Source organism: Nannospalax galili, unplaced genomic scaffold (genome assembly GCF_000622305.1).
Source record: "Nannospalax galili isolate Female #2095 unplaced genomic scaffold, S.galili_v1.0 scaffold103, whole genome shotgun sequence".
NCBI lineage: Eukaryota > Metazoa > Chordata > Mammalia > Rodentia > Spalacidae > Nannospalax > Nannospalax galili.
Genome location: NW_008352136.1, coordinates 1325789 through 1336396, shown reverse-complemented (window position 1 = coordinate 1336396; position 10608 = coordinate 1325789).

Genomic DNA, 10608 nt, shown 5'->3' with positions numbered 1-10608 from the left:
AGATACCTAAGAAACTCCCTCCTGTGAAACTGAAAGTACAGCTATTTGTAGGTCCTTCTCCAGTCCCTACAGACCAACAAAACCAACATAGGAGCACAGACTTAAAAGATTAGGCCAATAGTGTAAACCTGGTCATAAGCCCATGCTGGGGAGGCAGAGGCTCTGGGGACCTTCAACTCTTTTGCTAAATGGACATGCTGTCAAACTGCCTTCTAAATATCCATGTTTATACCCATAAATTGCTCTTAACTGTAGTCAGAGAAGTCTCTTTATAGTGGCCAGTGGTTAATACAGAGACTCATAACTGGTTAGAGTGCTAAGAATAAGCGACTCTGAATGTTCAGCCCTCAAGAGGATATCTATATCAACTCCCCCAAGGCTCAGGGAACATCATAGAAAGGGAGGCAAAAGATATGGGGGGAAGAATATTTTTTAAATTTTATTATTTTTATTTTATGTATATGTGTGTATTGCCTGCATGTAGGTAAGTGCACCCGTGTCATGCAATGCCCATGGAAAACAGAAGAGACTGTCGGATCCCCTGGAACTGGAGTTATGGACAGTTGTTAGCTGCCATGTGGGTGCTGGGATTCGAACCTGGGTCTTCTGCAAGAACAGCCAGTGTTCTTAACCGCTGAGCCATCTCTCCAGCCCCAGGAAGAATATTTGAGACAAGCAACAGCTAATTTGGATGAAAGTTTTTGTTTTCAGAGAAACAAGCTCTGAAAAACCAAGAGAAATATACTGAATTCTTTTAAGCATTTTGGCTTTTGAGATAGTCTCATCTAGCCCAGACTGGCCTCAAATTCACTATGTAACCAAGGATGGCCTTGAAATTCTGATCTTCTGCTTCTACATCCCAAGTGCTAGGATTACAGGCATGTACTCCCACGCCCTGTGTAGTTGGTGCTGGGCGTAGAACCAGGGCTTCTTGCATGCTAGGCAAGCACTCTACCCACTGTGCCAGAGCTCTAGCCCTGTCTGGCCTTTGTGTGTTTTTCTGAGTCAGTGTATTCTCTCAGTTGCAAAGTCATTTCTCACCTGTGCATCTGAGATTGACATGAAGGGTGTAGACAGAGCTGGAAGCTGTGCATGAATCTGGTTAAGGATGAAAGTGACCCTTCTCTGCTTTAAATTTTTAGGAGCAATTATTAAAAATGAAATATGACTTGGAGTGTACGCAGTATAGCACACTTGCCTAGAATGAGCAAGGCCCTAGGTTTGCTGTTGGGCTACATCTTTATCCATATCCACATTTACCTATCCATCCATGTATCTACCCATCCATCATCACCTGTCTATCCATCCAACCAACCATCCACCCATCAATCTACCCATCCATCCATCCACCCATACATCTGCCCACCTATCTACCTATTTGTCTACCCATCCATCTATCCATCCACCCACCCATCAATCTATTCATTCACCCATCATCATCCATTCACCCATCCATTCATCTACCCACCCATCCATCCATTCATCCACCCATTCATCTACCCATCCATCTTCCCGCCATCCATCCATCAATCTATCCATCTACCCACCTATCCATCTACCCATCCACCTATCCATTCACCCATCCATTAATCTATTCATTCATCTATCATCATTCATCCATTCACCTACCCACCCATCCACCCATTCATCCACCCATCTATCTTCCCACCCATCCATCCATCAATCTATCCATCCACCCACCTATCCATCCACCCATCCATCTATCCACCTATACATCCATTCACCTGTTTATCCATACACCTATCCATTCATCCACCTATCCATTCATCCGCCTATCCATTCATCCGCCTATCCATTCACCCATCCATCTACCCTCCCATTCATCCATTCAGCCATCCTTCCATTCACCTGTCTCTCCATCCCTCCATCTAATTTTTCTTTTCTTTTCTTTCCTTTTCTTTTCAAATAAAACAGTTTTTATCCAGTGTTCATGAATGTCACACTCATTCTCAACATCAGGAATGCCATAGAATTTTCAGTTCAGGGCTCAACCTGCTGACAATCTCAAAATCAAGCTTTTGTACTTGAGCCTTTTTTTTTTTTTTTAATGTTAGGTACAGGTTACATTTTGAGGCAATGACGACCCTGTCTTTGTCTATCAACCTGCTGCATGAGGAACTTTCTTCTTGATTATAAACATCAGGTGCTCTCAGCTGGGCACATTAACCACATTCTCCCCACAAGGTCCCCTTGAAGCTGCTCTTAAACATTCTAACAGCATTCAGGAGTTAAAACTAAGCATGTCCAGAGAACTGAATCCTTTTGTTAAATTCACACTTAGTACATTGGAGAGCATGCAGCAGGATGGACAGCCAAATTGTGGACATGCATGAGACATACATTCTTAGGGACTGGAGTGTCCCAAACAAGCCAGGCACTAGGACCTCCACTGGATTGTCCTGGCGAAGATGGGGGAGGTCTTTTTGTCCGTTATACCCATGCATGTAATCAGCGATTGTTCCCTTTGTAAATCCCAGATTCACCATCTGTATGCTCCAAAGGACTGAGAGATTGTTAATACCCCATCCCTATGGGATTAATCTGCAATTTCACACTAAATGATTTTTAAGTATAATTTGTTACAATGATACAACATTAGCATCTCTAAAACAAACAGCTGGGGATTGCTAGATTGCCATAAAGAGAGGCAGCCAAGGGCTACATTTAAACGGTTTATATGCAGCTCTGTTTTACGTTCACTTTACTTTGAAAACAAATAAAAAGATGGAAACTGTCCAGTCTAGAACCTTGGGACCAGGCTGTCAGTGGGAAGATTTTTTGATACAGGAGAGCACAGTCTCACCAAGCAATAGCTACAAGGCTGAAAGAAAAGTTCTGAACCATTCAAACAGCCACTGAGGGTTGTTTGGTGTTTGAAGGATAAAGCTGCCTGCAGTGGAAAGTCCCGGTTTGGATTGTCTGTTGAGCAATGAGCTATTAAAGGCCCTTTTGTGACACAGGATGAGCCCCTGAGATTAGTCTGTGATATTAAAAAGAGTTGGCTTCTGGGAAGAAGAAGAAAGGTGACTCCTTTTCACAAGGCACACCCGTTTTTACCGCCTTGGTGTATTAAGAAAGTTATCTATGAATTTCAAACTGTACCATGCAGAAGAGCACTTATATGTGAAATCAAATTGAACCAGAGCTCTAGGCAGTTCATCTGCTTCGGTTCCCACTGATGCCTTTCTATCTTAGGAACCAGCGTGTAGCAATTTTATTTTCCTCAACTGTCTGTGGTGGGTTCAAATGTTCCCTTTTACAGATCACATGGCTGACATGTTAGATCTAGTTACGGGACAGAGTTATAAAATACTTAGTGCATCCAGTCTTCTCAATACCATTCTAGAAGTTACACCCTACCCTGTGAATGAAATATGTTCCCTCCGCATAGCCAGTGTAGAGAGCAGCAATTCCCAGCACACAGCTGCATCTTCAGTGGTGGGACCTGCCGAATCCCGAGCAAAGCACAGTAAGAAAGATGCCTGCCAGAAATCGCTGGTGCAGCAAAGCAGGAGAGAGGGATCCCAACCAGCACTGCCTCTCCACGCTCAGACACTGTCAGCTAGAAGTAGACTTAATTTACCAAAATTCATAGAGACTAATCAAAGTTATCTCCTTGTTCATACGGGTGCAAAAATACCACCTTGTGGCATTACCAGGAAGACTGAGCAAGGGACACAAAAAACTTGGAACGTCACTGGGCAAAGTAAGTTACTTTAAAAAAAAAAAAAAAAAGAAAGAAAGAAAAGAAAAGAAAAAGAGCTTAGGGCTGGCAAGATGGCTTAGCAGGTAAAGATGCTTGCTGCCAAACCTGAGAACCTGAGTTTGAGTCCAGAGACCCACATGGTAGGACAGAACTGAGTCTGAAAATTATCCTTTGAACCTCCACACACACACTATGACATCACACGCCCCCCCACATACACACAAATGAAGTAAATAAATGTAAAAAATTATTTTAAAGAGTTAATTTTTTAGCAACTAAGTCTTTCAGAGGTTTTGATAGCAGTAGAAACGTATGCGTGTGTGCACACACACACATACACACACGCACACAGACACACATGCATGCATGCACACACAAATTTACTTTTGTCTTTATTATAAGAAAAATAATGACCAATGAAAACCATGTTCAAAGACAAATGGAAAGACCTAGGGCTTGGGTGTTGGGTTATAAGGAGTGGTGGTGCTTGTAGCATACTGAGGGGTCATGTTATTGCCATACTAATGGGGTGAGGGGTATAGCTGTACTCAGTTCCAACTGTGCCAAGGGATTGCAGGCCTCATGTGGGCATGTTTTCAAATTTTCCAAGAAAAGATGAAAACTGCAACTTGAAGGGCTTTTAAATGTTGGCCTTGGTTTAAGTTTTTTAAAAGACAGCTACAACCCCTACCTCCAGAGCTCTGCTGAAAACCAATAGGAAAACTATACAGAGAAAGTGGGGCATGAATTCAGCAGTGCTCACAGTTCTGTCTAGTTGATGTGTGTGTGAGTTACATGTAGGCTGTGGGTCACATAGGTTTGTTACATCAAATGGGTCTTGAGGCTAAAGCAGTAAGTCTTGCATGGTTGAAGAATCATACTATAAAAGATACACAAAGGGGGCTGGAGAGCTGGCTCAGCGGTTAAGAGCACTCACTGCTCTTGCAGAGGACTGGGGTTTGGTTCTCAGCACCACATGGCAGTTCATAACCACCTGCAACTCCAGGGGGATCCAACATGCTCTTCTGGCTTTCATGAGTACTGTTACACACATGTTGTACATACATAAATGCAGGCAAAACACTCATACACGTAAGATAAAAATAAATAAATCTTGCTTAATAACTTAAAGAAGATACACAAAGTGGCTAGGTTAAATCAAGTATAGAATTCAGAGGCAAGACAGCTGTCCCAAGCTGGTGACAGTTGAGCGTGATTTTCCTGATGCAACTTGAAGGCAAGAACCTACAGAGGGTCAGAACATGGAGTCAGGGTCAAAGACGAGGCCCTCAGTATTTTCATATCCAGACAGCATCATCTTGAAGGAGCATAGGCTAAATTCTCCCAGTGTCAGGACAAGGCTGTGTCAGACCTCTCAGGGCGCTAGAACTGTTTAGTGAAACCAGATTTTATTGGTTAAAAAAGTTGAGCTTGCTTCTCAGAATAACTCATAGATTCCTCACTTTCTCTGGGAGACTCAAGCTGCAAAACCAGACTCAGCCCTGGTCTGTTGGGCACCCACTAGGTATCAGGTACCTCTGTTCAGCCTCAGCCCTACAAGTAGAGGGCTGTCACTCCTTTCAGGAGGAGTGGAGAAAGGTAGGTCATACAGCCCAAAGCCACTCAGCTGGTGCTGCAAGGACACATTGTTCTAGTTTGTTTCTCCATTGCTGTGAAAAAAATACTCTGACCAATACCAACTTGGGGAAGAAAGGCTTTATTTGCCTTACATCTCCCAGGTCACAGTTCATCAGGGAGCCTGAAGTAGGAACTCAAGGTAGGAACCTGGAGGCAGGAGTTTAAGCAGAGGCCATGAAGGAACACTGCTTACTGGCTTGCTCCCCTGGCCTGTGCACAATCTGCTTTCTTATATAATATAGGCCCACCTGCCCAGGGGTGGCACCACCCACAGTGGGCTGGGCCCTCCCATATCACTCAACAAACAAGATAATAAATACCCCACAGACATGGCCACAGGCAAGTCCAATGGAGGCAATTCCCCAACTGATGCTCCCTCAACCCAGATATGTCAAGTTGACACTAAAGCTATCCAGCACACACGTTTTTCACTACCTCAAAGGAAAATGCTGAAAGTTAAGACTATGCCACACAACTTGACACGTCTTTGGGGGACTTGGTAGAATCTCAGATGTTTTCAGCACCTGATGACGGTCAGTTACCAGCCTAACAATGCCAACCTGTGTTTAGTAACAGCCACCAGGAGAGAGCCAGGATAGCATCATTTTTTACTTAGTCTCCAAATTATTTGTTTTGCACTTTTAAACTTAAGCCAGGTAGAATAACTGCCTGATGCTTCAGGTGTTACATAACCAAGAATATAATCACTGAAATTGATACAATATTTAGTCCCAAAGTGTTTACACATAAGTATTTGCTAAAGTGGTAGAAACTTGACTGAGCTTAGTAGGGAATTTGCTATTGATGTACATGGACTTGGCATTATATTTCAAGGAGATGTTGTAGAATATCACAGAAGGTCAGTGTTCGTGGCCTTGAGGGTCTAATCAACTTGTTTCTGGCTGGCGAATCCTTTGGCCTGTCTACGTCAGTGCTTAGTGTAGAACAGACACGTAGCCTAGGATGGCTGTAATCCCTACAAAGTTTCTTATTATTCTGATTAAAATCAGCCTCGAAACAACACAACTCAGTGGTCTGAACATTTGCTTGGAATCCTGAAGAAAAAGGCCTTGTTTTTGTTTTTTCAATCTTCAAGAAAAAAATTTCAAACAAATCCCAAAGTGAAAAACATTCCATATAAGAATCCTTGGACATGTTGGTAAACAAACAAAATACAGTGAGGTTATTATAAAGGAGGAAAATTCTTCAGAATTAAACAGAGGTACCTGCAACTTTTCTCCTGAGCATTTGTGGGCCCTGTTCCTTCACAGGAGTAATTTTTATAAATTATGATTGCCCTACGTGAGATGCAAACAAGACAGCGACTGAACTGAGTCCAGGTGGAGACAATAGGATTTCATAAAGACAGAGATAAGTTGTACGATGACAGTTACTGGGTCCTCTGTAGTCACCACCCTCAAGAGGACCCTGACACACAAATCAGTATCCCTCCCACAGAAAAAGGCGGGGCTTCCCTATTCAAAGCTTGTTTTCAGACATCCGACAGTGGCTGGGCTACTGAATTTCATGAAATGACTATCAGAAATGAACTGGTTGGAGAGGACATCAACTAATTTCCATTGAGAAATTTCTTTCAAGAAAATGGCACTCAAGTAGATTTTTTTTAGCAGCTGATGAAGTCGGGGGGAAACCCTCTGAATCTCAGGAGTTCCTCCTCTGTGCCTGACACAGCTGGGGCTGTGACCTTTGTTGGTACCAGCTGAAAAAAGACCTTAGCAATTTCCCCTCATAGACACAGCCTGCAGTTCCTTAGCAGGAAGAAACAGAACTGATGCTACCTGTCATCCATTCCTGACTCTGCTTACTGTTTCTTCTCAGCACCCAAGAAATCAGAACAGTTAGCAAAAACATACCCAAGATTTGGGGGCGGGGGGTGGAGAAGAAATGATCACGATCTGTAATACAATTGAACCTCTCAATCAAAGAAACTTGCTTTCGACTTGCCAAGTGAGTTAGTATTTTTAATCGCTCAGTACAAATGCTGTCTAAACATGTTGTACAGGATAAACAAATACTTCCAGCTATCACTGAGCTATGAGCTCACAGTCAACATCTTGGACAAATACTTCTTCCCAACCACAGACACCGTAAGTCTACACAGAACAAACTATCAAAGCCTAAGAAACAGCCCCAGATTAGGAGGAACAGAAGCTACCTACCCAGTGTTGTTTTTTGCCTGGGCCCAGAGTTCCTGCTGGCTCGGGTTTCTGAAGGGCCTTTTGGACTTTGCTATCAGGGAATTTTTAATACTCCGGAAAAATGAGGTCTGGGGCTTGGGAGTCTCTTACCACTCAGGAGCCAATGATAAAGGGTTGGGAGACTGTGGAAACAGGTGAACTGCATTCTCTCATTCAACAAGGAAAAGCAGGCTATTACTGGTCACCTTTGGCTCAGGATGGATATCACCTAGCACAGATGCCTCAACCTGCTCGATGACATAATCACCTGAGGCACCTGTGGAAGAAGAGCTGGCCCCAGTCCTTCCCTTCCCTGATTCTGAGTCACCCCAGTTGACTGACAGTGGAGAAATACCATAAAACAGGGAAATATGTTACTCTAATAGAAGAAAGGTTTCTGTTTATACTTTGGGTTTTTGAATAACCCTCCCAGTAAGTGTCTGAGTGTCAATATGTTCACTGATCAATCCTAAAGCAAAGAACTCAAAATCTTAATTCTTTTGTTAAAAACGATCACAGTCCCCAGCCAAAAATCTCCAGGGAAGCTCATTTTCAATCTCCAGGGAGGCTCATTTTCAAAAACAGTGTTCTCTCTTTCTCTCTCTCTCTCTCTCTCTCTCTCTCTCTCTCTCTCTCTCTCACACACACACACACACACACTCTTGGTCTTTCTCAGTGCAATTTGGGGTTTTTTGTTTTATTTTGTTTTGTTTTTGGTCTTTTTGAGACAGGGTCTCCCTGTAGCCCCAGCTGTCCTGGAACTCACTATGTAGACCAGGCTGGCCTTGAACTCACAAAGATCCGCCTGCCTCTGCCTCCCAAGTGCTGGGACTACAGGCATGTGCCACCATGCCCAGCTGCTCTCAGTGCAATTTGTAGGATTCACTATAATTGAATCCTCCAGAACAGATCATTTCCTTACAAACTCCTTTAAAGATCTATAAAATTCCATCTTACTGAAAAGGACTATTACCCCCAAAGCATAAGTCACTAGCATTCAGTTATAGCACTAATAATGATTAATAAAAATAAACCTAAATACTTGGAATGCTTACAACTCAACAGGTGAATAAATTATAGGCCATCCAGAGATATTCAAAGTAACACCAAGTATGTCAACCTTTGTAAGGAGTCAAAGTCCTGATTTTAAATATAGGCGGGTCAGACAGATGAGAACTGAGAAACTTTCCCAACCACAACCTTGACCAACATCTGTAAACTACATTTCTCCCCATGGTGAATGCAAGCCGATCTGTTTACTCCTGGAAAAGAAAAAAGAAGTGTGCCCAGGTGCCACAAGAAAGCCTTTCAGGAAGCCATGGCCTGTTGCCAAGGTCACAGTCCATCTGAATGAAAAATGAAATCCAGATACCCCACTTCGGAAATCCTGGCTTTGCCTGAGCTTAAAACTCTGGAGAGAAAGGGCTCCCTGGCCACAGCGCAGGGACCTAATTCCCTTGCTGGACACAGTGTGGGGGACTGTCCTGGGAAGCAAGCTGCCAGGTCTGTTCCCGGCCTGCGACTCGAGCTTTTGTCCCCGTGGGAAGCAGTGACACCCTAGCCCGGGAGGCCACTGGAGCCGCAGACTTCAGGATGCGCGGTAGCCTACTGTGCTCGCTACGGTGGTCCATGACTCGGGTGAGGCTGCAAAATGAGGGCCCCCAAGTGCAGCCTTTGGAGCAGGGGACCAGCGGACCCGCTCCTGGAGCCCTGCGTGGCCGGGGTCACCTTTGTGCGCGCCGGGTCCCGCCGTCCGCCCTGCGCGCCACCTTTCCCGCGGCGGGCTCGGGGCGGAGCCGGCAGAGCGCGGGCGGCCGGGCGGGCCCTTGTCCCCAACGGCCCGCGGGCTCCGTCTGCAGCGTCCAGGCTGCGGGCGACCCGCCACCGCCGCTCGGCTCCGCGCGGCCAGGGCCGGTTGCTGTCCCCGCGGGTGGAGCCGCTGCCTGTGCGCTGCGCGGACGAAACTTTCTTAAGTGACAGGTGGCGCTTCTACCTGGCCCGGGCACGTCCCCTGGGGGGACAAAGAGACTTGCACCCGGCTCTGCGCCCGCCCGCCTCCCTTGCCCAGCCGGGGGACCGACTGCCAGTGCCCCTGTCTGCAGCATCTTCTGCATCTCAGCCCTGCCCATCACCAGGCACGCATGCTCGCAAAGTTGGAAGAGGGGCGTCCCTCCCCTGCTGCCCCCGCAGGTCCCGGGAGCCCTGGAGCGCGCGAGGCTCACGGCTCCAGGGACCCGCCCGCGACAATCCCCTTGACCCTGCCCTGTGACTGACCCTAGGGGTGGGGGTGGGGGGGGAAGACAGCCCCCCCCCGCACGCCTACTGCGCATGCTCGGAGCTGGACAGCTCCAGAGAGGGAAATTTAAAAACGGTTTGAGCTGCGAGGGCGGCCAAATTGCAGACGGCGAGGGGCGAGCGCGAGGGAGTCCCCGTGCCTAGCCGCCCCTGAGCACAGCGGCCCCCAAGGACCCGCTCCAGGTACCGCTGTGCAGCCGGACCGCGCCCCCTTGGGGACCCTCAGTGACTGCGGGAGGAGCCGACCAGGCTGGTGGCTTTCCGTGTTCCGCTCAGGCTTGACTTTGAGCAAATTTGGGGCGCTCCTAGACTTTTTTACTTTAAGGCCGAGTCTGGAGGTGGGAAGTGGGTGCAGTGTTGCGTGGGCTGATTTTCCAGCACCCGCAGGTGCGGCGTTCCCTTCCAGGGAGTTCTTGAGAATGCTCTCTGTGAGACTGGGAATTTGGCTCCCCCAATGGAAATCTCCATGACCCTTTGAGTTCCCCTTTTTCTGGTGATCTCTTTATTTTCAAAGTGATCATGGCTGAATGGAGGTGGGGAATAGGACTTGAACGGAAACGGAGTTCTGATTTCTATTTTGCAAGAGCGGGTCTTCCAGAGCTTGACATTTCCATCTTCCGCTGCCCCTCCCCCATGAATTCCAAAGAACCTGGAATTTCATTCATCCTCTTCATTTAGCCCTAAAACCCTGAAGGATTGCCCTGGGATTGTGACCTGGTTTGATAGGACTTCTCCCTTCTGTCAGTTGTT